Source organism: Aethalodelphis obliquidens, unplaced genomic scaffold, assembly GCF_003676395.1.
Source record: "Aethalodelphis obliquidens isolate GAN/ISIS:26980383/991018 unplaced genomic scaffold, ASM367639v1 scaffold3, whole genome shotgun sequence".
In the NCBI taxonomy this organism is placed as follows: domain Eukaryota; kingdom Metazoa; phylum Chordata; class Mammalia; order Artiodactyla; family Delphinidae; genus Aethalodelphis; species Aethalodelphis obliquidens.
Window position 1 is genome coordinate 57903462 of NW_020837947.1, and position 26986 is coordinate 57930447.

At 42.1% G+C, this 26986-nt stretch overlaps 1 long non-coding RNA gene across 1 annotated transcript in view; it reads left to right on the top strand.

The window, feature by feature from the left end:
* Positions 1-26508, top strand: part of LOC113611306 (uncharacterized) — an 87242-nt gene extending 60734 nt beyond the window's left edge. Inside the window, exons 4-6 of the long non-coding RNA XR_003429397.1 lie at positions 15411-15473; positions 16301-16324; positions 26116-26508. This is a non-coding gene — a long non-coding RNA (uncharacterized LOC113611306). The remainder of the gene's footprint in view (positions 1-15410; positions 15474-16300; positions 16325-26115) is intronic.
* Positions 26509-26986: the final 478 nt, after the last annotated feature.

Below are 26986 nucleotides of genomic sequence, written 5' to 3' on the forward strand. Positions count from 1 at the left end.
TTTTTTGCGGTACACGGGCCTCTCACTGTTGTGGCCTCTCCCGTTGCAGAGCACAGGCTCTGGACGCGCAGCTTCAGCGGCCATGGCTCACGGGCCCAGCCGCTCCGCGGCATGTGGGACCTTCCCGGACCGGGGCACGAACCCGTGTCCCCCTGCATCGGCAGGCGGACTCTCAACCACTGCGCCACCAGGGAAGCCCGCATGTTGCTTTTGTAATAAGGAGGAATCTAGTCTCCGACATTCTCTGCCTGGCTCCCTTCTTCCTCCTCAGCGTCATCTTCCTGCGCTTGTTGTGGACTCGCTACTGTTTCATTCTCACCAGTTAGCAGGGAATGGAAGAAAGAGGAAGTCCATGAGGTCGACTATGTTAATTTACCAGCCTTTTTTCGTTAAGCAAATAACAACAAACATCTTTGGCCAATATGAAATACAGATTTTGTGTAGGGAATTTGATGATCCAGATGACCCTAGGCTTTCACTAACATCTATAAGTATATTTCCTAAATAGCAATATCAGCAAAACATCACAGGCAGTAAGGTAGGTAATAAGATTTCTTTAAAATGTTTAGGAGGGGAGCTTGCCTGGTGGCGTAGTGGTTAAGAATCCGTCTGCCAATGAGAGGACACGGGTTTGAGCCCTGGCCTGGGAAGATCCCACATGCCTCGGAGCAACTAAACCCGTGCGCCCCAACTACTGAAGCCCGCGCACCTAGAGCCTGTGCTCCTCAACAAGAGAAGCCACTGCAATGAGAAGCCCGCGCACCGCAATGAAGAGTAGCCCCCGCTCGCTGCAACCAGAGAAAACCCATACGCAGCAACAAAGACCCAACATAGCCAAAAATAAATAAAATGAATAAATTTATTTTAAAAAAGTACTTAAAGTCATTTCAAAGCACTTTAATTGCCATGAAGTGATTCCACTTCCCACTTAACTTTTTCTGCCTCAAGGTCCCCTTTACTCAGACTGTCTAAGGCGTGATTTAGGTTTTTGGAAGCCGCTGATAGTGGCATAAATCTGCCAGACAGGGAGGGCGCTATGGAACTGGCAGTACACTCTGCTGGCCAGTATGCCCTAATGTCACAGGAAACACTCCAGAATGAAGCAAGCAGGGACTGCTGGGCACCCTGACCAGCGCAGACAGGTATATAGTTGCCCTGGTATCCACGAGGGCCTGGTTCCAGGACTTCCCCAATACCGAAATCCGCGGGTGCTCAGGATTCCTTATTTAAATGGCATAGCATTTACGTATAACCTACGCACATCCTCCGGAACACTTTAAATCATCTCTAGATTACTTATAATGCCTAATACAATGTAAATGCTATGTAAATAGTTGTAAATACAGTGTAAATGTTATATAAATAGCTGTCTGTGTACATCAAGTTCAAGTTTTGCTTTTTGGAACTTTCTGGAAATTTTCTTCCCCCGAATACTTTCGATCCATGGTTGGTTGAATCTGTGGTTCTGGAACCCGCTGATAGGTAGCATCTACTGTATAAGGAAAGGAGAAAATGTTGGGTCACGTGTTTAATTTGGAGAGGTACAGTTCGAGAGTAGTTTTGGCCCCAAGAGGGGCAATGCTAGAAAGGCCTTGGACAGTGTTCCTCAAAGTGGGTTTCAGAAATTGACCAGTAGTGGGACTGCAGGCGTTTCAATCTCACCTCTGACCTACTGCACCAGAGCAAGGGAATGTTTGCTTGACAAAGTGTCCTGGGTGATTCTCTGCACACCAATGTTTGAGAACAACTGCTTTAGGGACCCCAGGGCCACTATTCTGAGAGGAGAGAATAAGGAAGGGAGGGTGTGGGCCAAATACATCCCAGACCCTTTCACCTGCATCCTCATGTATCCTCAAGCGAGAGTAATACCAGTGAAAGTATGGAAGCACAGAGAGGTTAAGCAAATTGTTCAAGGTCACACAGCTGGTAAGAGGCTGAGCCAGCCCTTGGTTTGGAAGTTAGTGTTCTTTTCACTAAACCATGAAACGTAGAAGATTTTTCATTTCCTTGTCAAAGAGTCCCCAGACATCACTCATTATAACCAGGCATGAAAAGAGTTTAATTCCCATTTCTTTACATTTGTTCAGTTACTCCTCCATCTTCTGAGAGAGGAATCTTGACATCTGCTAGCTGTGGAACCAACCCAAGCTGTCCCTCACACTTCAGAGCAGCCACACTTTTCCTTGGGGCCATTCTGGAAACTTGGGAGAGAGGAAAGATGCATGCCCTCTCTCCAGGGAGAATTCAGACCCAACACTCCTGAAATTTTGTATTCGTCTAGCCAATGTGATGTAGCATGTCTCATACCAATCTTTGGTTTTCAGTCATTCGTTGAAATAGAGATAAAGGCTCTTCTTAGGTGAATTTTAGGTGAAACTACTCTCTTTGGAGGTTTGGCAGGATTCACTATTTTTCAGAAGATTTTAATTTACAAAAGAAAAGCTCACTTTGAAAGGGGTTTTTTCCAGGAGAATCTACCACCAGTCAAGGACCTGGCCTCTTATTTTTTGAGATCCTGATTTTAAAGCACCTGGGAAATGTTTCTCAGTGAAATCTTGCCTACAGCCTTTGTCTTTCAGATCAGGAGTGGAATCAGCACAATTTAGTGAAAAGGTTAGAGGCTCTGGAGGCAGACAGAAGCAAGCTATTGAACAGTTGTGGGCCCTTGTTTCCTCAACCATTAAATAGAGATAATAAAACCAACTTCACAGAGAGGCTGTGATGATTAAATGAGATAAAGGGTGTGAAGGGCCAATCCCAGCATCTGGTGCACGGAAGGAGTCAAATGCCACTTCCTTCCTTGTTTCTGGAAGGTCGAAGAGACAAGTGATGACCATGGGCTGGGAGCCAGCAGTAAGGGAAGCTGAGGTCAAGCACAGGTGGGGCTGTAGTGAAGGGCACCAGCTGACAGAGACCAAAATGTAGGTATTTCACCTTTACAAGACAAGGGTTGTGCTCATCTCAGCTTCTTTGGCTCCAGGCTCTGCAGCCAGGCAGTGCAACTCTTGAAGAGTGCTTTGCAGTATGTAAAGCTCTGTCAAACTCACAGTTGATTCCTTGGGCTCTTATTCCAGCTTTGCCACTTATTCGTTGTGTGACTCTGGACAAGTTACTTTCTCAATTTCTTCCTCTGTAAAATGGAGGTAATAATGGTGCCTACTTTAATGGTCATGGTCAGGATTAAAAGTGAAATGCTTCCACAGTGCCTGGCATTCAGTAAGTGCTCCATAAATGCTATCTCCTTGCTTCCCATGCTGTTCAACATTTACTTTTATTATCCACAGAATGCAGTTGGAAAAACTGTTTTAACTCACTGAGGTCCTCTTTCTCTCCTTGGGGGTGCAAAGTGAAGTAGGGGCAAAAGGCATCACTTAGTGTTTAAAGGAGGAAAAGAGTGAAGAAGAAAGGTCACTTGCTGATCAATGGACTACATTCTTCCAAGTCTTTTTTGTTAAGGCTAAATTTGCTTCTATGTCTATAAAAGTCATATCTTTAACTCTTTTTCATAACTGTCCTACTAAGAAAATTCAAATTTCTCCTTAGCCAAGTTTCGTATCCTCCTTTGTCCCCTTAATAATTATATTGACACATCCAACAATGGCAGACCATCTTATTTTAGCCCCACTCTCCTGGTGAGAATGACTAGAACAGGTGGACAAATGTCACAAATCATTTGTTTGCAGGCACTGGAAAACACTGAGGCAGCAAGGTCTTGAGGGACCAAGATCCTGCAGGGAGGGGAAGTCCAGAGAGGTGAACCTGACATTGAATGCCAGGCACTTGCTTACCGAAGTGGCAGCTAGGAGGCCGAGGGGCTGAGCAGAAAGTGGTAGCTGAGAGCTCAGTAAAACCACAGCAGGCTTTCACAAGTATTGGGGAATAGTTTGGTGTTCAGGACCCACCAGGAGAAGGAGCTCTGGAAAACACCCCAGGACTTCAGCTGGGTCCCCTTAAAACTAATCTTTTTACTTGATTTTCTTCCTTTCGCCACTCAAGCTGCAATGAATAGCTGTTTGTAATAGGTTAACCAAATCCCGCCATTCTTTTTTTTTTAATTTTTTTTTTATTGGAGTATAGCTGCTTTACACTGCTGTATCAGTTTCTGCTGTGCAGCAAAGTGAATCAGCCATACATATACATATGTCCCCTCTTTTCTGGATTACCTTCCCATTTAGGTCACCACAGGGCACCAAGTAGAGTTCCCTGTGCTATATAGTAGGTTCTCATTAGTTATCTATTTTACACATAGTAGGGTATATACAAATCCCACCATTCTAAACAACTGATAGGGGGCTGAAAAAAGCTACTATGTTGGTGAGGAGGAGGTGCTTCCTGGGAACAACAGCCCCTTCCTCTTAGCCTAATTGGCTGCAACTTTTTTTTTTTTGCGGTACGCGGGCCTCTCACTGTTGTGGCCTCTCCCGTTGCGGAGCACAGGCTCCGGACGCACAGGTTCAGCGGCTACGGCTCACGGGCCCAGCCGCTCCGCGGCATGTGGGATCTTCCCGGACCGGGGCACGAACCTGTGTCCCCTGCACCGGCAGGCGGACTCTCAACCACTGTGCCACCAGGGAACCCCAGGCTGCAACTTTTGGTAAATCATCATCTCTTCATCAAATTGTGAGATCAGAAAGAGGTCGAATAGAAGTGCAAGATTTTTATTCAGGCACTATAACCAAGTAAAAGTTTAGGTTGAGCTGCCAACTGCTTGGATATCTGTGGGCTGTTCGTAGAGAGCTATTACAAACATTGTTAATTAAATAAAAGAGAAGTCATAATATAACTTACAATAATATGTTTCTGCAAAACTGTGTTGTATATCTTAGGTTGAATATTTTCAGAATGCCATCTATTGGATACTTTCTTTCTGTGTTGGGATACTACAGGAGGATATATTTGAGCATAACTGGAAATTTCTAAATGTACAATAGAATTGCTTTAGAATCCCAATGTTGAAAAGTATTTGGCTTAAGGTAGCACGCAGTTTTGCTTTATCGTCTTTCGTTTATGCATGAAAATTTGTTAGGACAGTGCTTTATCGGTTAGTGATTGGGGAAGATTTTGAGTCGAGGATATGTTGCTTCTGGTAGAACAGATAAACTGCAAGTAAGTAAAACGCACCAACGCATCTCTGTGTAATTTCCTGTGGCTTGAGCATCTATTCAAATGCAATAAGCAAGGAAAATGCAGTGCTGACTTGAAGGCTTAAACATTAAAACAAATCTTTTTATTTGGAAATCATTTCAAACTTACAGAAAACTTGCAAGAATTAGGATAGTATGAAGAACACCATAAAGTCTCTGGCCATATTTACCTATTGTTAACATTTTATCCCACTTGCTATATAATTTGTGCTCTCTCTCTTTACATGTACATATATTTATACTCTCCAATATGATATATGTAAATGTATATATGCTCAGACTAGTTTTTCTGGACCATTTAAGGGTAATTTACATATATTATGGTCCTTTATCCCTAAATACTTCTGAGTATATTCTTAACACAGTGATATTTTCTTATGTAACCACAGTACCACTATCAGCTTCAGGAACTTTAACGTTGCCACAGTATTTTTGTCTAAGCTAGTGTCCACATTTTAATTTTGTTAATTGACCCAATAGAAGCCGTTATAGCATTTTCCCCCTCAATACAAGATCCAGTCTAGCGTCAAATATTGCGATTAGTTGTCATATCTCTTTAGCCTCCTTTAATCTAGAACATTTCCAGAACCTTTCTTTGTCCTTTTGACATTGGCATTTTTAAGGAATACAGGACTCCATCTTTTCTTAATGGAACATTTCTCATTTTGTCAGATGCTTCCTCCTGGTTGGAAGCAGGCTATGCATTCTCGGCCGAAATGTTCCCTGGGGGAAGTTGTGGTACATCCAGAGGCAAACCATGGGCACCTCCCCTCCTCGATGATGTTACTTGTGGTCACTCAGTCAAGATATTTTCTGGTTTCTCCATTTTATAATTACCATATTTTATAATTACCATATTTTATAATTACCGTATTTCCCCTTGCAACTAATAAGCGGTCTGTGGGTAAGCATTTTTTTTTTAACATCTTTATTGGAGTATAATTGCTTTACAATGGTGTGTTAGCTTCTGCTGTATATCAAAGTGAATCAGCTACATGTATACATATATCCCCATATCCCCACATCCCCTTCCTCTTTCGTCTCCCTCCCACCCTCCCTATCCCACCCCTCTAGGTGGTCACAAAGCACCGAGCTGATCTCCCTGTGCGATGCGGTCGCTTCCCACTAGCTAGCTATTTTACACTGGGTAATGTAAATGTATATATGTCCATGCCACGCTCTCACTGCGTTGTGGGTAGGCATTTTAAGATCATGCAACTATCTTGCCCAGCATGGAAATTTCCTTTAGATTTCGCATCCATGGGTGATTCTTGCCTGATCCGATCTTCACTCTAACGATAATATGCAGGCTTTTTAATGGTAAATATTAGGCAGTGAGCAGGTCATTAGTTTTAGAATGTGTGTAGCCAATAGCCAGCGACAGCTTTGAAAGAGTAAAATCCCTTTTTCTTTTCTTTACAGTCCAGGACACCAGATCCTGTGGAAGTTAAACCCATTTTTCCTGGCCAGCTAACACCCCTCTGAGATTTAGATGAATGGGCTCCCTCTCTCCCCTTGCGTTCCACCTGTCTTTCACTGCCTGACCTCAGGCTTGGTGAGGGTGGCGTTGATGGTGACTCATTACAGAGCTCAGAAATGAGTTTATTACCTGTTTTCTCTCCTCCTAGCCCCATCACAATGGATTGATCTACACCTGGGATTCTCAGGGTCTCCTTTGCTTAACTTGGCAGCTGGTTTCTCCTCCCTTGACCCCTCACCCTTAGAAAGGGAATGGAGTGGGCGGGCAGAAACACCAACTTGGCAAGTATTGACAGAACTGCGTGTAGACAGGATAAATAAATACATAAATAAAAGGAGGCAGGCAGCCAACTCGGAGGAGCTTGCAGTCCTGCCCCCTGCCGGGACTCTGCACTTTGAGGCCCCCGATTCGCACATTACAAGTAGATAAGTGGGGAGATAGTGATGCTGCACCTCTCTGCCTTGGGGGTGGTTGCTTTTCCTGGGGCAGAAACTATCTGTGCTCCCCAGTAAGTCCAGGAACAATCTCCACTTATTATACCAGCTCCAAACCCAGGACTGTTTACAGCCTCACACCGACCAGACACTAACCCTCACTCATTACTGTCACCGTGGGGACTGATCTGCACCATGCTCGCCTCGCATGGGGCCCACATTTTCATCCAGTAAAATCGCATGTTGTTAACTCAATATATACAGCGTAAACAGCATGAGTAATGGACTCTTTAATCCTTACTTCTCCAAATTAGATTTCCATTTTATCCTTCTCCCCTTTCCTCTCTTTTAAAACAATTTCTTCTCAGCGCCAAGCAGAATAGATGTTGTCCAAACCTTAGCTCTAAGCAGCTTCTGTGGTGTTTCCATTCCACTACCAACTTCGGGGTGGATTGATTGTGTTTCTTCCCCTGGTCACTTCACACGTGACTCGGGAGAAATTAGTATCATCCCTGGCACAGGGAAAGAGATGGGCCTGTTGACACTGAGTACGGAAATGGAGTGAAAACTTCATGTCTGATTAAACTCCTATCTGTAATATCAGAGCATGAAGACACACTCACAGCCTGGCCCTTTTTCTGTCTTCCTCTTGAAACAGATTTACTGGGTTGGAATTATTTTTGGTATTAAATCAGAAACCGGCAATATTAAATCAGCTTCGAGGATGGAGTTTGTCAAAGACTGGTGTGGGACATTAAGAAGCCTTTGTTAATATATGTAGTTTTTTTTTCTTTTTTTGAGATTTAATTTATAAACATTAAAACACAGAGATCTTGGGCTTCCCTGGTGGCGCAGTGGTTGAGAGTCCGCCTGCCGATGCAGGGGACACGGGTTCGTGCCCCGGTCCGGGAGGATCCCACGTGCCGCGGAGAGGCTGGGCCCGTGAGCCATGGCCGCTGAGCCTGCGTGTCCGGAGCCTGTGCTCTGCAACGGGAGAGGCCACAACAGTGAGAGGCCCCCGTACAGCAAAAAAACAAACAACAACAACAAAAAAACAGAGATCTTAAGCGTACGTGATGTATTTTGACAATTGTATGCAACTATGAAACCAACATTTAAATAATTATAAAGCATATTCACATTATCCCACAATGTTCTCTCTTTATCTTTTGTCAATCTCCTTGTGGAGAAAACCAACTACTCCTCTGATTTTTTTCATTATATATTCCCTTTGCTTGTTCTTGAAAACACTTGTTAACTTATGGTGGAAGTCAATAAAATAGAAAACAAAGAGGAAACAAAGCCAAATTTGATTCCTTAAAGCGTACAGCAAAATTCTCAAACCAAGGTTGAGGAAAGGTGACAAAGCATAGGAGTTCAAGAGGGAACATTACTACAGATCCTACACGTATCAAAAGAGTAATAAGAGTAATAAGTTCATAAAACATTATGAACCCCTTTATGCCAATCAATTCGATAAGCTAAATGAAAAATATACGTAGTTTTATACAGCATGCCGACAAATACACCTAAGGGTCGTACCGAGGAGCGTCAGCTTGTTAAATTTTCATTATTCCAGATGTAGGCAAGTAAAACCAAATGGACCGGACCTGCGTTGGCTGTTAGGATGGTCAGCCTGCAGACACTGACTGTCCCTTCTTCCTGAAGGTGTAGAAATGGTCACCCACATTTCTAAAGTACCACAGCTCTGAATACACACACATACACACTTTTGCGTCCTATGGATAACTGGATTCCACGTGCACATCCAGTCCTGACTCTGCCCCTACGTGCTAGGTAACCTTGGCCAAGTTCCTCATTTCATCATCTGTAAACTAGGGACAATCATGAACCCTACCTTGCAAGGCTGTCCTAGGCACTGAATGTGTTAATGCATGTGAAGTGCTAGCATGGTGCCTGGCACATATACTAAACATGCAATAACTGTTAGTTGTTATCAGAGAGGAAGTTTAGTAAAGAGTGGATGAATTCAGCTGTGGCTCAGATGATCCTGATCTGAAACCACAGTCTTAAAAAAAAAAAAAAAACCAATTAAAAGCTCTAGATAAAACCAGATTGATCTATATCAACTGTCAAGGTGGCCAAGATAATAGATTGGTTAGCCTGTGATCCATTCATTTCATGAATTTAAATCTATCTGAAGAATTTCTATAGAAATACCTTAACAATGTATCTCTTTACTGTCACCCCCAGATCTTAAAGAGATAGATGCAATATTTTCTCTTCCAGATGCTTCTTTCTTTGGATGGCTTATTTTTTTAACAAATGAAAGCCTTGATTAACGTGTTTGGAGAGTTGAAAGCCTTCATGAATGAAAAGTTCTTAGTGGGAAATAAGTTGCAGCTCGCTACTGTGTGTGCTTTCCATCGTACCAGGCAGGCCTTCAGAGTCCTGTGTATGAGGCTGTCTATGCACTGCGGCGGCCCTGGTCCTCCTGGCTGCAGCATTTGCTCCTGCCACACACCGTCACATGTGTCTCTTCCTCATTTTAGTGATAGATTATCTGTGTAGAAGGGAGAAGGGCATGTGAGCTGGTCTGGTGCCCGGGGCCAAGCAGAGCCCCCGAGAGCACCACTTCCGGGGGAGTGGGAGGCCGGCCACGGCCAGGCTTGTCTGTTCCTGCAACACGCTGTCACTCCAGCAACACCTATCACTTTGCACCGTCCAGGCGTTTTTCAAGCACGAGCAAAATACCTTTGTCAGAAAAGCAGATGTTCCTATCCTCACTTCGTACAGAAGGAGATAAAGGTGGAAGAAAGGAGAAGATTCACCTCATCCCCAGCCCTACCTGTGCTAGCACTGGCAGAGGAACCAATTCCTGGAGGTGGAAGGGGTCCATTTCGGCATTTTCCGCACCTGGGTGCCTAAGCCTTCCTTTGTGAGTTCATTACCTGTCAATCAGTTTATAACCAAGTGACAAAATGACCATGTCCAAAAAAAACACCTTTACATGCGTATGGAGTCTTCTGAGTTGCAGTTTCAAAATCTCCTATGTGGCTCTGTTAGAGCAACAGGATCACTGAAGAACAAGTGTGTGCCCATGACCTTAAAGAGCTGTGTCCATCCATGAAGGTCCAAACAAGAGGAGATCCAAGAGGGGCCAGAACAAGATGGAGACAGCTGCCCATCCTGAGGTTCTGAATTTCCCGAAGTGTGATAGTGTTACAGCATGACTGGTCACCCGTGGTGACTCCTCTGGTCTTTAGAGAGACAATGACTATAAGGTCAGCTTTGGTCTCCTCATTTGCCTTATTATTATCACGTGCGCTCTCCCCTCCCCCTCTCACCCTCCCTCCTTCCGGGAGCACAGGCCCCGCATGAGGTGAGTCGCCTCCCAGGACATTGTGGAGCTCAGGGCTGCAGGGGCGCATTAGCAGACGGGCGGCCTTACAAGTGGCGCAGGACTTCCGTCCTAGTCCATCCACTTCAGACCCTGCAGCAGATTTAATGACCAGGCATGTGATGTGTCATTGTCTAGCAATGTGTCATTTTCTCAGAAACTAAATTTGGTTTAAATGAGGGTAAAGTTTCCGTAGTTGTTGTCCAGGGTCTTGTCAAAGTGTCCTTGTCCTGAAGTCAAGGAAGATGAATTAAGTGTGAAATTCATCCAGTTTTTATTAATTGGAGGTATGTCCTCTCTGTATCCAGACCACCGCTCTCTCTCCCTCAGTGTAGCTTGTACCTATCCCTAGGGTCAGTGCCATCTGGCTTATAACTTCAGGGCCAGGGGCGAGGTCCATTGAAATGGAGCTGAATAGCATCTTACATGCGGATGTGATTATTCTGATGAAGTCCTAGCTGTGGCTCCTCTATGGTAAGGATGTAGTAAGGTGAATTCTCCCTAACTTCAGTGAGTTTATATTTAATTCTGTACCTTGACTCCATTTTGGAAGTGGGAAAAATAGATACAGAAAATGTCAAAATTCTAAAAAATAGAATACAGTAGTTAAATAAGGGTTAAGTAGTTTAAAAAGTGAAATCCAGTGCTTGTTTCTGAGTATGTAATGAATTTAGTGCATATCATGACTCTGTGGGTCAGAGGTGTGCTGAAATTCAGTTGGTTTTACTTTGGACTTTAGGAAACACCTTTTTAACAAAGGAAATTTGTCCTTTAACTATGCCTTAATAGCAAAGCATTTGTATTGATATTGCAAATATGGGTTAGTGCCAAATAGTCCCAATAACGGCATTTGTGGCATGGTTTGGTGACTGAAGAATATTATGTCAGGTGGTTAGTCAACTGATGCCCATGGGTTGCATTGATTTCTTGTGTGTGTGGGGTGTGTGAGCTGCATTAATTTAAACTCCCCTACGGTTTATCCAGCTTTGATTTTCCATAAAGCCTGTGCTATTCCCTCATAAATTCAGCAGACCCTGTAAGGAAGGGTAAGCCGCTCAAAAGGTACAGAAGAGAGTCCAAGTTTACCCTTGGTGTGGTCACCTCTGTGCTGTTGTGTTGCCTCAAGATCTGGAATAAATGAAAGGATGCCGCCAAGGCCAGTGCCTTGTAATTTTATCCAAACTGCTTATAGTGACAAGTCTTGGGAACCGTGAGTATAATACAGCACTCATGTAGGAAATAGGAGGTGTGGCAGTCCTTTTTTAAGGTACCTAATTTTAAATTCCTTCTTTGTCCAGCAGGGGACAGTCTGACACCAGAGTTGTTTATGAAAGGAGCGGAAAAAGAGCTCTCAATCTGTAGTCACTTAGCTGTCTTCACTGGAGGGAGAGCCCTCCAAACCCAGACAGATCTTGCTACCTTGGTGAATCAGACCTGTCACTCAAACATAATGTTAAGTGGTATTAGCACAAAGGCAACCACTCGGCTGTTTTAAACTGTCTTAACTGCAGGTAAAAGAAAGATAACCTTAAGTCTCATGCATGAGCATCTCATGCTCTGACAGATCCACGTGTCTCTGCTTTCCAAGTGTGTGTACACTTGGGAGTCTGTCCTTTAAGGTTAGGATGTTGGCCCCAGAGCCTTCACTGTTCAATCATTGCTCTGATGGGGGCTGTCACTACGGCAATGGAAAGTTTCCCCACTCCTGCTGTCTTCTCGGTGGCTGAACCCAAGATTGGACCCCTTTTCTAGTTAAAGACAAGATGGTTTCCAATGTGCAAAACTGTTCTTAGATGTTAGAAACTTGAACACGTGCAGCATCTACTGATTCCTAGAAAACAAAATGGTCTATGTATAAACTTGAGTGTCTAGATTTGTATTGTCCAACACGGTAGCCACTAGCCACATGCGACTTTTAATTTAAATTCATTAAAACTAAATATGATTAAACATTCCCTTCCTTAGTCACACTAGAACATTTTATTTAATTAATTTATTTTTACACTACACACATTTTTTTAAACTTTTAATTTTATTTCATTATTTTTTCTTAATTTAATTTATTTATCTGTTTATTTATTGGCTGCGTTGGGTCTTCATTGCTGTGCGCGGGCTTTCTCCAGGTGTGGCAAGTGGGGGCTACTCTTCCTTGCGGTGCACGGGCTTCTCATTGTGGTAGCTTCTCTTGTTGCGGACCACGGGCTCTAGAGCACAGACTCAGTAGTTGTGGCTCATGGGCTTAGTTGCTTTGCAGCATGTGGGATCTTTCCGGACCAGGGCTCGAACCCGTGTCCCCTGCATTGGCAGGCGGATTCTTAACCACTGTGCCACCAGGGAAGCCCCCTAGACACATTTTAATGTTCAATAGCTATGGGCAGTGAGTGGCTATCGGATTGGACTGTGCAGATATAGAACGTTTCCATCATCTCAGAAAGTTCTGTTGAACTGAACTGGTCTAGAGGAAATATGTGGGTTCTTATGCTGGGTCCTGAAATAGAACAAAACAAAAGTTCCCCCCTCCACGCTACTATTTCCATTAGCTACCTCACCAGGGTAAGTGCTGGAAGGGGACTTTTCCTTTGTAGGGGGATCTAGTCCAGCTCTCTCTATATGGACTTAAACTACTGATAGTGTGGTGAAAAATGTCTGTGTCTACAGGGAGGGACAGTCCCTAAATGCCACCTTCTTTGCGACTGCTTTAATGCAGTCAGCTAAATACGGGCAGCAGAGAACACTGGGCTTTTTTATTAAAAAAATAACTGGAAAGAAGAGAGAAATTAGACTGTAAGTGAGCCTCGTGCAGTCTTTTTTCCGGCAGCATTTCTTCCACCTGAAGTGTTAGAAAAGGAGACTGATCTTGGGAAAGAAAGAGGCCGTCAACCTAGTACACATTTTTGTAGTTCCTACAAACCCTTCGCCATGCTCATTTTTTCTTTTTTTAACTTCTCTCCTAGTTCCTTATCAAAAACTAAGGTTTTTGTAACACTTGGACAGTGTTTAAATGAGAACACTTATTTAAAAGACCGGAAAACTGATTTCTGGGCTAACTGAAAAGAACTGAGAGAAGTACAATTAGTGTAATGATTAATGGCACTGCCTTTCTCTCTCAAAAATGTCCCAATTGGGGTGATAAATTATACGGTCATGTGTATGTTGTGTAACAAATCCTAAATGTTTACAAATTGACTAAATTTAGGAATCTCGTTCTTTATGTTTTAGTTTGAATTTTCCTCTGAATTGCCATGAAGCTGACTTTCAGCAACTCCAGGTCTGTTTTCCCCTCTCTGCTCTGATCAAAAATTTATCACCCCAGAAAGTCTCCCATCTCCTTTCAGACCCCATTCTTATTCCTTTTTCTTTTCCTGGGGCATCATCGTAACTCCGAGAGGATTCCGTGATTCTGTTTGGATTTACATACGTCTGAAAGAACATCAGTCTTGTCACCATAAAACCGTGCTTTTGTTGTGATGTGGAATTTTTTTTTTTTTTTACCCATTTAACCAGTTCTGTGCTTTTGTGCCGCAGTTTTTCCATGTGTTAAGCCGGGATGTCGATGCTTGAAAACACCTCACAAGAATGTGATGGGGAGAAACGTGGTCCGTGTTTTCAAAAAAAAAAGTGCTTTGAAGTTGCTAGATGAAAGATATTGCCACCATTCAAAGCATTACTTAAGAAAGACACCAAATTGTTTTACATATGTATATCGCTTAACATCTTGAAAACACAACTGTTCTGAAAATAATTTGCCCTTCCTGCCTTATTATGAGCCACCGCACTAGTGACTTAGGAGAACATCCGTGGACACGCATGCCCTCATGAAGAGCTAGCTGTGCTGGTTGTAGGGTCTTCCCTTTCCTCTCAAATACCTGCAGATAGAGAAAGAGGGGCAGATTTTGTCAGGGTACCCTAAGTCAGCAGCCTCTGATAGAAAGACAGCTGCCGAAAGCCTTGACTGGGGTGTGCGTGAGTTCATTTGCATTTTGATTTCTGCGATTTCACTGAAGGCACGGATTGTCTATGCCAAATATCCCTGGCCTACCAAGGGATGCCAGGTAGAACTGCCCAGGGCAGCTTGCCTTATGAGGACCGCCACGGCAGCACAACCGGTGCATCCCTAAACATTCAGTAATAAAAAAAATCTGTTGTTCTTTGGTCGCCAGGATTTAACAAGCCTAATCCCTAGGAGAGGCGATAAAAATTCATTAATCTAATTAAATACTTCTTATTGCCAAAGTGACTTTGTTGAGTAGCTTTGCTGAAGGATAAGTGCAAAGTAAAATGGGGTCCCAGCAGAGAAACAAACGTTAGACTTGAGCAAGCTGGTGCACGCTTCATTAAACTCATAATTATCCTTTGGTTCTAAGTAGCTGCTAATATTTAATGAGTATCCAAGATAATTTAAAGAAAATGTTTACTAATGAGGTACAAACAGTGCCATGGAACACGGATACCTAGGGTGCCATAACCGTGTATCTTCCTGCTGAATCTTGTTCATTGGCTATTGGGAGGGAGACCGCAGGCATTGTGACAGGCGTTTGAACCCAGTGAAGTGCATTTGATGGTAAAAACACATGGCTAGAAGCCAAACGTGTCAAAAGTTCTAGACACAGAGAGAATGCTGAAGAGATTTATTATTGGAATAAAGAGTTGGGGAAATAAGATTATCAAGAAAAGATCAAATGCCACACTATGTGAGAAATAGTTGAAGGGCTTGGGTGTTTCTGATCTTTGCGGAGCTGTTCCGTGGAAAACAACTTAATTTGTCCTCATGGACAAAGCACAAAATGAGGACCAATGGGTGGAAACTCCAAGGAGATAGATTTGTAACCATCTTAAGGAACAATTTTCTAATACTTATAACTGAATGAAAGTAGAATAGTCTTCTTTAAGGGGTGTTGAGGTGCTAAGCATTGGTTGGATGGCCATTTTGGGTAAATGATGAAGGGAATCTTTGGAAGTTTGCTAAATATTGCAATCCCCTCTCTCTACAGGAGAATCATACATCTCTTGACCCACTCAAGAGTGATCATATGACTCGTTTCGGCCATTGAGATGTGAGTACATGTGACATCTGCCCCTTCCAGGAAGAAGTTCTAAGCGAACGGTCATGGTTCTCTATGTCTCTTTTCTGTTTGCCATACAACTGTCAAGGTGTAGTCAGCCTGGGCCCTGAATGAACATGGTGCCGAGCAGAACCACAGCTGACCTACAATAGACATGTAGCATGAGCAGAGACAAACCCTGGATGTGTTTTTTAAACCATTGGGATTTCGGGGATGTATGTTACTATAGCATAATATCCTATCCTGACTGATACAGATTATATTCTGGATAAAAAGACCTTTAAAACTACTTCTGCAGCTGAGGTGTTATAAAGATTTTCATTAAAAGCACTTAACTGTGTGATACCATCTATGGTATCTTTTACTTCTAGCTATTTAATTCCTTTACTTCTTTTGTCACAGTTGAAGTGTAACTATCAGAGGTTATAAAGCTAGTGAAAAATTATGAATTGTCAAAATTACCCTTGAATAATGAAAATGTCCATAAAGAGCAATATATATATATATATATATATATGTATATATATATATATATATATAAAATCTTCTAAGTGTTAGGTATGCATTTACATAAAGTGGTTGGGTTGCCTTTAAGGATCATGTTGCATGACAATACGTACCTTTCAGTTCTAGAATTTTGCACAGTGTAGCAGGATGCTTATATTTTGAGAGGTACCAGGAAACCAAGGCCAAACTAACTGAGGAAATAGAAATTAATGTCTCCCATCTCATGCTAATTGGAACATACGCTGACTGAGTGGAATGGCAGGTGGAAACATCCCCATGACTGAATGTTCTCTCTTTGTCTGTACCCTCAGCTCTGTGCATTAAGTTGAATTCAGGTAAGTTACATGTGCTCATGCTGCCGGGCTGTTGTACTGTACTTCCTGTCTTTTTATTGCAGTGTGGGTGTTAGAAAGCAAGGCTAGACCCTGAGTTCAAATTTCAGGTGGTCACAGGTTTTGGGAGATGACCATATGTGGACACTATCCTTTAGTGTTTATTCCCTACGGGGGATTTTCTGGGGGGAGATGTAGCCTTAAATTGTCTCCTGGCCCCAATCCTCACCTTGGCCAGGAGCTGGCAGAGCAATGGGCTCAAATAGCAGGGCAGCCACATTTTGTTAGCCTAGTTCATCTAAGAATAAAGAAGAAAGGAGACAAAGAGGGAACAGACTATGGCACACAAAAAAGCCTTTTTTGTTCCTGAAGGCAGTGGATTGAGAGTAAAGCTAAATCATTGCGGCCTAAGGATTCTGTGAACTATGCTTCCTCTTCTTGCCTACTCACTTTAAAAGGAGACAAGTGAACTAAAGAGATGAAGCACTGTACACATTCCCCTTCTTGGTAACAGAGCAAAGTCAGTGTGTTGGGCAAAGAGAAGGTGATGGAGAGAGGATAAAAGTGAGTGGCAGGATTAAAGGGAAGACAGGGAAGGCCAGATGTCTTCACGTCTTCTAACACCAATGCACCAGAAAAACCCAAACTTTTTGGCACAGATTAGAGGAAAATGTTAAATAAACCAACAGCCTTGTGTCAATCAGCAGTTGTACCAATGACCCTTTCAAAACCTGTGGCTACTCAAGGATTAAGGCATTGGATATTGCTATCAAATTCTAATCCCTGGAATTTGTACCTTATTTGGAAAAAGGGTCTTTGCAGATGTCTGTGGTAAGGATCTTGAGATGAAGAGATTATCCTGGATTATCTGAGTTAGTCCTACAATGCCACCACAAATGTCCTTATAGGAGAGAGGCAAAGGGAGATAGGACAGATAGAAGAAGGGCTGTGACCATGGAGGCAGAGATTAGAAAGATGTGGTCACAAGTCAAGGAATGCTGGTGGCCACCAGAAGCTGAGAGATGCAAAGAACAAATTCTCCTTGGAGACTTGATTTCTGACTTCTGTCCTCTGGAACTTTCTGGAAATTTCTGTTGTTTTAAGTCACCCAATGCATGGCAATTTGTTACAGCAGCCCCAGAAAACAAATCCAGATTTCAAATAAAAATGTGAGAGAATTCTTGGACCACCATTTCATGAATGTGGCTTTCTGGGCATCCAGCCTCCTAGGAAACAGGCAGAGATTCCCATGAAGGTTTTGCTGAATCCTTGCTCTTAATCAAGGACTCTGGTTTCATTACAGAAAACCTGCTCTAAAAGTTCATCCTCTGGGAAAAAGTGAGGTGCCCAATTCCTGAGGGTAATATTAAGCATAATCCGGATGGACCCTCATGATTCTGGTGGGCTGCTGGGTAGTGGGCTAGGGAGACCGACTCTGTACAAGAGGCAAATGGGTTGGGAATGGAAAACTTTTGATGTTTGCCACCTTGAGATGTCCTCTTCTACTGAAATGAATGTTTCCGGTTAAACTCTATATGCATGCAAATTTCAGCCTTTTCCAACCCAATGGGAGACTGGTTGCCTAATGTGGGAATTAGGGGGTCTATAAGCTGTAATGGTTTGGTTTCTGTTGCTTCACAAGAGGTGGAATCCTTGCTAATAACAGAAGCCTGGCAACATGACTTGATGATATTTTCAGAAGACTACATGTATATATATAAAGCTCATCAACAGGGATCAGGTAAGATGACTTCTTAATGGTACTCGCAAGGCTCACGACTGGGGGTGGTTTTAATGTAGGAAGAGTGTAATTTTAACAGCTGCCTTTCCTGCTTCTGAGAGCAGTTTTGCAGATGTGTTACCTATTGTGTGGCACAAAAGGTGCCAGCATAGTAAGCAGTCGTCAGTACGGACTCAGGAGCTGCCTGTTCATATCCTGGAAACATAAGCACATGATAACGGCCTGAATTCTTCATCTTGTAGACACAGTGAGGTTCATAAAACTGTCTTTTAGCCATTTTAGAGTTGAATCTTTCTCACCCTCCAAAGCACTCCTTCAAAAACTAGCAGGCATTTTACAGTTGAGCGGAGAGGCTGATACTTTTAAAACTGCTTTAAGGGGCATAGTAAATGGAAATAGCTGTCTTAACTTCAGACCAGCTGGGAATGCAATCCCCATTTTATATAAAATGAAATGATACCTGGTTAGCTTTATTTTTTAATACTCACCTTTATTATTATTTTCCTGAATTTTATGGATGCTATTGAAATATTCCACCTACAAAATTATACCCCCAACGTTAAGTTATGCAGAATGATTGTATAAAGCTGTTAGAAACTTTCGCATTCTCAGTTCACTCTTAATTCACTTGTCTCCCTCCCTCTCCCCCACCCCCATCAGTAAATAGCTTTGCCCGTATATATATTCGTAGCATGAAATGGAAATTTAAGGCAATTTTCTGGGTAATTGAAAATGTAAAACCTCATTCGACTCAGGAAATACTTTGTTTGGACTGATTATCCAAATACTAGTTCCTTAAGTTCTCACTTTTTCAGTGATGACCATTTCAGTGCTATACACCCAAATTTCTTTCCACCTGCCTTCCATCCTGCTAATCAAAAAGTACCTGTGCTATAGCTCATTCTCTTCAGATCTTGTTCTCCACCTTCCAGTGTGACACCTAAGTTTTTTTTTGCTGGAAGAGATACTGCATTTTGTACTTAGTTTCCGGTGTCTGTTTAGAGAGAAAAGTCTTTCCCTCTGAGCTTTTATTTTTTAAAATATACTCTATTTGGAGAAACTATGTTATACATATATCCTGATATAGAGTAAAAAGCATGGGTAATCTACTCTCTGTTGTTTTAGATTTAAAAAGAAGTTTGGAAGCCTGGTTCTGAGCTTCCCCAGTCTTTATATGTAATATATTTCTTAAGAAGCACGTCTTGGCTGGGAACACGTACATGAAAAAGATATGTTTCAATCCCAGGCAAAGCAAGTGCTTTCCCTGGAAGCTGTCCAATGGTGAGGGATGGGGGAAGAAGCACTGTACACATTTCCTCTCCCTTGAGTGAGAGGGTACAGTGATCCAGGCTGTAAAGAGCAAGATGAGATGAATTTCTGCAACATCTGTGGGCTGCAGAGACAAACTCACACCATTTAGAAAGAGGAAGTAGTTCAGGGTGCCTATGAGAAGACCTTACCTATATTTACTCAAAAAGGACTACGATTCCTGAGTATAGATCCACTGGCTTTTGTTTTCTGGACATTCAGTCCTCCTGCACTACTTGAATTTTACATTAACATATCCTTTCCCCACTGTTCTTGAGAGTCATTTGACTTCTAGCAGATCCTAAAACGATTCCACCCTGTGCCATCAGCATGGACTGAAATGCACGCCTCATACACACCATGCTATGCGTTCAGCTTTTGATGTTTTGATGTGGTTTTCTATTTCTTTTTTCTGATATGGAGAAAGCTCATTCTTTTTTATTCTTTAGCAGCTTTATTGAGATACAATTAACATATCACATGATTCACCTATCTAAAATGTACAATTCACTGTTTTGTAGTATGTTCCCAGGATTGTGTAACCGTCACCACAGTCAATTTTAGAATATTTTCATCTTCCCAAAAGAAACCACGTATCCATTGGCAGTCACTTCCCATTTCCCCTCAACACTTCAGCCCTAGGCAGCTACCAATCTACTTTTTGTCTGTATGGATTTGCCTGTTGTGGGACATTTTGTATAAATGGAATCATAAAATATGTGGTCTTTTGTGACTGGATTCTTTCCCTTAGTATAATGTTTTCAAGGTTCATCCGTGTTGTAGCATGTATCAGCAAGTTATTTTCTGTTGTAACTGAGTAATATTCCATGGTATGGATATAGATGTGGTTTTCTACTTATACGATTCCACATTTTGTGTGTTGTATGCAATACCCGGCAGAGTTTGGCACTTTGGGCAGAATTTTTTGGTATGGATTAAATCTCATCTTAGAAAGGTCATTGTTTTAACCTGACTGACTTGGATTCATAATTTTTTGCACCTAGTCTTCCAGAGAATAGTTTTTGGTGAATAGTTTAAGTTAGTTAACATCGTGAGTCTATGATGCTTCTAGACTTCCAGATGATAGAATTCCCAGAAAAGCTGGAAATGCTATTCCCTATCAGTTCTTTGCAAGCTGCCTTAGGCAGGGCCACTTCAAGCAGAACAACCAGGTATAGCTAGATTTCACTATTACATTTAGATCGGAGCTTTTTTGGGTCACTGACTTATTTGAGAAGCTGATTAAAGCTACGGATTCTTTCGCAGTTGGTATAATTTGCACATATAAACAACATTTTATGGATTAAGCCATCTATGTACTTCCATGAATAACCCAGGTATTAGAGATATTGCATTTCAAAATGTGAAATGAAAAGAACAATGTATATCCTACACCTTCTATATCTACATCTAGTGGCTCAAAAATTATGACCAGAGGGTGATTCATTATCTAAGAGGTTACCTTAGCTTAACAGACTGGGGGTGATAGGGATAGACCAAGGATTCCTGACCCTCTTTGTTACACTTAAAGCAAAGGAAATGGCTATGCTACGTTTAGTGAACATACAAATATAATGTCCTAACCAACTGGACCTTTGGTGAACCATTTTCTGTTTCTCTTGTTTTAAGAAAGATATTGATGGAAATGTCTACTTTGCTGTGGTTGATATTTTTATCTAATACTGGACACCAGAGGTGTTTGTGCCATAGAATATAAAGGCTGAGAAGAACAATCTGGAACATGGTATATAGAAATTTAAGATTGATGATTTCTATTATTTATCAATTCGACAAGTACTTTTGAGGACCCCTATGTGCCAGGCCCAGCTTGTTGCTGGGGATACGGTAATGAACAAGACCGAGATGACTTGGAATAAACTTTGTTATGTCTTTAAATAAATGGAGTGAGTTCTCCATTATTTAAAGAAAAGTTGATTATGAGGAGCAAATATGTATTTTTTATCTTTAAAAAAGATCAGCAGCTGATTTCTGAATTAGATGAAATGTGCTCTAGAAGAGCCCTTGGGGAAACCGGGAGAGGGAGGCCCATGTGATGAATTTAATTGCCAAAGTGGTAATGACTGATGGCAGGAATGGAGATTCGTGGTACAGGTTATTAGTTAAGAGAAGCCAGCATAAAAAAGTGAGAGAAGGGAAGCTTTCCCCAAGTCTGGAAAATTACCCTACTGCTTGAATTGCGAGAGAAGCTTCCAATCGTAATAAGTGATAAGGTGAGAAGCTTTTTGAAAGACCCGAGGAAAGTCTAGTGAATCAATTATCCCCACAACCATAAAAGAGCCTCCTCCTTTGTAGACAAAGATGAGAAGAGCAATAAACGCGTGCAAGGAGCCGACGCACCAGCTTCCAATAACATGCCTGCCTGTCTTATGGGAAAGGCTGACTGTAGGTGATAAAGCTGTCAAGGTGTAAAGGACACTTGCCAGGACTACAGAGGGGACACGTGGTGCCAGGGCCTCTGGTCTGATGTACTTAGTGACAAAAATAAGGAAAGGAAGATTTAAAAATTGCGAGGCGAGCAAAATGACATCAGTTGTTCTTCTGTATATAGTAAAACTATGACTGGGAAGGTTCTTGTTATTAATGTTGTTATTAAAATTAGTTGTATTTTCCTGGATTTCCTCTACCCCTTGGTGTATGGGGTAGCTAATTTTAGAGGTGGGATGACAATAAAGTAATGAATTACAAGTAAAAATCAGTGATAAAATTAAGTTTTAAGCCATATATTTATTATGTGTTTCAACAGCTGCTCACACGTTAGGTTGGCATCCTGAGAAGTTTAAAAATAACCAATTATGTCAAAGTAAAATATTTTTCCTTATTTTAGAAGTTAAACATCTACATCACCTCTAAATTACCTTACTGAGCAGTTTGGTACAACAACAGGGTTGCCAATTTTACAGGGGAAGAAATTCAGACTGGGAGGTATAGAGAACTTCTGTCAGTCAGGGTTGCCCAGTGTCTTTTGTGCACGAGTTTTAAATTTTGATGGTTTCCTATATTGTGAGAATTGTTTTCTCAAGAGAGAATCTAAAACCTATATTTCCCAGCTGTTCTCTTCAGCTGGGGAACAGATATGTCACTTAGACTTTGTTATTCAGATGCACAAGAGTGAGACTTGAACGCAGAAGTGAGCAACACGAGTTGGTGTCCAGGTGAGGGATCCACTGCTCAGTATGGTGGTGAAGGCATCTGGCTCTCTAGATGTCTGTGACGGAGCCCCTAGATCCTTGGTTATCATGTTGATCCTGCTGTGTGGTTCATGACTTTGAGCCTGAAACTAGCCAGAGTGGATTCTGTTGTTTGCAACCAAGAACACTAACCAATATAAGAAGTTAAACAATTGTCTTGCAGTTACCTGGTAAATTAGAGAAAGAGTCAGAATTGGCACTAAGCTGTCTCATTTCCAAGTTTCAACCCCTAGGTGGAGTTAATATAATACAGTGATTGCAACTTTGTGTCCCCACCCTTATCACTTGGCTTGGGCCTTTCTCCATTCAGTACTCTAGGCTGGGAGTCAGCAGACCAAACCTAGCCCACTACCTGCTTTTGTAAATTACGTTTTATTGAGACACAGTTGTGCCCATTTGTTTGTGTATTATCTGTGGTTGCTTTCACGCTATAACAGCAGAGTTGAATAGCTGCCGTAGCGACTGTGTGGCACATAAAGTCTAACATATCCACTGCCTTGTTCTTGGTAGTCAGTCACTACCGGTCAGCAGGGTCTGGCAGGTGAAATGAAGCCTGTTTGGCATCCCTGGTTTAACGTGTACTGTTAGTCACGCACTGCTACTTTCGTTAGCAGCGTGAGCTTTCAACACGGGCTCTGACCAGAGGCTGGTGGAGATGAGGCCTGTACCGAGATAATAAGGGAATGCATCCACACGTAGGTTAGAGGGTATGTACACTATTCACGCTTTTGCCTCTACATGTCTTTTTATTAAAATGGATAATTTAGGAAGCTGTGCTTTTATACTTAATTAGGTTTTACCTCTGCAGATGATTAGACTGATAGATTTCAACTAGAAAAAAAAAAAAAGAGAGAGAGAGACCTGCTCAAGATTGCTTCCTTTCTAAGCTGGCATTTAGTAAATGTCTTCAATCAACGTGGACATTGGCCACCCTTAAAAATGATTGATTCAAGTCCAAGGGGGCCTTGGGGAAAGTCCATAGGTCATAGCTTCGGATCCAGAAGATCGATATTGTCTTGATGCCGGTGCCTCCACTTCTGACGCAGATTGATCCAGATAACAGACATCTGGCTTCTCCAAACCTTAGGAGGAAGTTACTGAGTTGAGCACATCTCCGGTGGATAACCCCTTTTGTGGCCCCAGCTGTGTAAGATGACTGGCAGGTCCTGAATCTGCCAGTCTGTCTAGTGCTGAGGTTTTGCTCACGCTGCTGGCTCTTCTCTGTGGCACGTGCATTCTTCATTGCCTAACTAGGTTCTCGCAGTCCTTTGAGACTCAAGCCCGGTGCCATCCCCCCCCCCCCCGGGAAGGTTTTCTGATCCCTGTCCTCTAGGCTCACTCCTGTCATGGGCTTTTCATAGTACGTTGTCCATTTACTTCTCTGCCTCCCGAGGGTGACTGTGCTGGCACTGAGTGGTTTATCTCTGTTCCCTGCACACGGCCCAGTGCTTAGCACACAAAAGGTGCTCAAAATATGTTTATTAGAAGAGATGGCATCCTTTTTGGGATCCAGAGGCAGGGCCTGGTGAGTGAAGCTGAGCTTTTCTTTGTGGCTTCTTTTTCTGCAAAGGATTACAGTGCAGCAGGGGTTTTAATTGGATTCTGAGCCAATTTGTTGATTTACTGTAAAATAAATGGAGAGAGAAAAAGAAGAAAATGCATCAGAATGCAATGCTATGCAATTCGAGATGGTGGGATTCTCAGTGATTTTGTTTTATTTTGTTTTTATGCTTTTCTGTATTTTCTAAACTTTGTATATGGGTGTGTGTGTTTAGTTTTACAAATAGAAGAATAGACATTAAAGGAATTAAAAAATAAAATAACCAGAGTAAGATGTCAAATAGATTATTGTTTATTATAAAATTAAAAATTTTTACCAAGCATGTTAACCAATTTTAAAATTCTAAATATAATATTGTAACCAGGAAATAAAAATAACCTCGGTCTTTTTTTTTTTTTTTATAAAAGCTATATGATATGTTGAAACATTAAGATGGTTAGAATGAATATCTAGGATTACAAGCTTTGGTTTGGCCCTGGGTTAACTCTAGAGTGGGATGCTATGTTCACCTTGCCTTTTCCTCATTTATCCCAATGAGCACAGATGGACATTTTTTGTGAAACGTCTTTATTAACAGGGCTTCTCTACCCTATAGAAAAAATATAAATGGAAAGATTAGGTTTCCAGGACAAGAAGGGGAAAAAGTCATCGTCACACAGACTCAGGGGACGCACACACTCAGGCAGGGGTTGTGGGTTGTAGCATTTGTAGGTCCAGCCGTCAGCTCCAGGGCTCGGGAGTGAAAATACCCAGGGCAAGTGACCAAGGGTTGGTTAGTTAAGTGTTAAAGTTACTTACAGGCAACGCTAAAACAAGATACTCAAATGCAAAGCCTGTTATGAGCCTGAGTGTAGCACACTGAGGGAAATCTTAAAGGGAAAGTGCTGGTGAGTCTGATGAAGGCCAAATGCAAGCTTGCAGACACCCACCGAGATGGCTTGGGGTGCTCAACCAGGGGCTCATGCTTAGGTGCACGACACTGAATTCACTTATAAAACCCCTGCATCAGAGCACTCGGACAATAGCCAAATTGGTAATGGTTTATGTTTACTCCAGAATATCTTTCAAATTGTTTATAAACTCACAAGTTTATAATACTGTCATACAATGACTTTAACATGTATCGAAACCTCAGTTCTCAACTAAGCTTCTAGACTGAGATTTTTGAAATTTTATTTCCTCTATTACATGTTAATGCATGAATAAGCACATCTGAAAGCACAGATGAAAAATATACCCACATCAGGAATTCCTCTAGGTACACATTATTAAATGAAGGATATGGCAAAATGTTGGGGAAAAGATATTATTCCATTTCCCATTATTCAAATTTAAGAACTAAATTTTAAGTGTGTTGGAAAAGCCATTGACTCTCTAATAATATCTCCTATATTAGAAATAATTCAGTTGATAATTCTATGATCAAATCAAAGAGTCCCTTTTATACCTGAGCAAAACTACATCGCAGAGTTCATGTGCCGTTTGCAGTAACTCTCACCACCATGCCACTCTGAACCTTGGAGCATTTGTCACTGTGGTATGGAAATTATTATTATGATGATACTAAAGGTAGAATTTGAGGGAGTATTTCAGACAGCACTCTTTAAAAGCAAGTATATAGAAATCAGTTGAGTAAATTAGATAGTTGAAACCCCCTGCCTTTCCTCACCCCCAATTTCATAGCTTTACGATGATGTATCCTGAAAATGTAGGCTCGGCGAAGCGTCCTTAACTCCCGTTCAGTTTTCAGTTGACGCTAACCCCAGTTCTGTTACTCAGCTTTGCTGAGGTGTCATGACTTTAACATTTTCTTCCGTGAAATTGTGACAAAAGATAGAATACTCTTGTACTGATGTGTGGTTACATTGTTTCTCCTTCTTAGAAAAATTTCACATTTTAAAACCTAATCCTTTTTCATCTCCAGGGGACAGGTGGGATGACCTCTTTTCATCACTGTAGCGTTTTCCCCTCCTAGGCTGGAAGGCATCTTGGTGTAATTTCATGGATAGCTGCATTTGTCTTTGGAAGTTTTCTGCGTCATCACCAAACTACACTGCTTGTTAGTGTTCCAAGCCCTCTTCATCTGCAAAGTGCTCACTCTTCACAGTAGCTGGGGAGGTAACTCCCTATTACCACATTCCAGATGAGAAAATGAAAACTTGGGGATTAAGTAACTTCCTCAGATTTGGACAGTGTCTGTCCATGCGTTGTGGAGTGGAGGATGGATGGGGCAGCAGATGTGTTCAGAATAGACCACAGACCTGATGATTCATTCAGACATTGGTCTAGTCACCCCTCCCAGCCTCCTTAAGTCCCTCTTCCTGTGCCCCCTTGCCTCAGTAAGTCTTTTTTATTTTTTTTGGCTGCGGCTTGCGTTATCTTATTTCCTGGACCAGAATTGAACCCGTGCCTTTGGAAGTGAGAGTGCAGGGTCCTAACCACTGGACTGCCAGAGAATTCCCAGTAAGTCTTTTTCCATGAGTTCCCTGGTAGTGTCCCAGCCTTCCCCTCCCTAATATTTCACTTTGCTCTTGTGAACAGAGGCTTAGAGAGCTGGAGATGGTGGACAAATTTTTCTGGGTTCTGTGTGATTTATAATCCATGGTCAGAGAATCTTGGGAAGAAGTTGGACACTCTTTCACTCTCGTCATCGGGCTTATGCAGGGTATCTGGCAAGGAGCTCCTTCAGCCCTGCTATTTCTTATTTGCTCAGGGTTTTTTGACTCCATGAGGATGAGGTTGACAAGGTAGCTTTGGGGCAACTATCCCTCACTGGGGATCATTGTGCCCAATCCCCTGTAAACACCATCCATCCATCCATCCATCCATTTCCTCACTCAATAAAT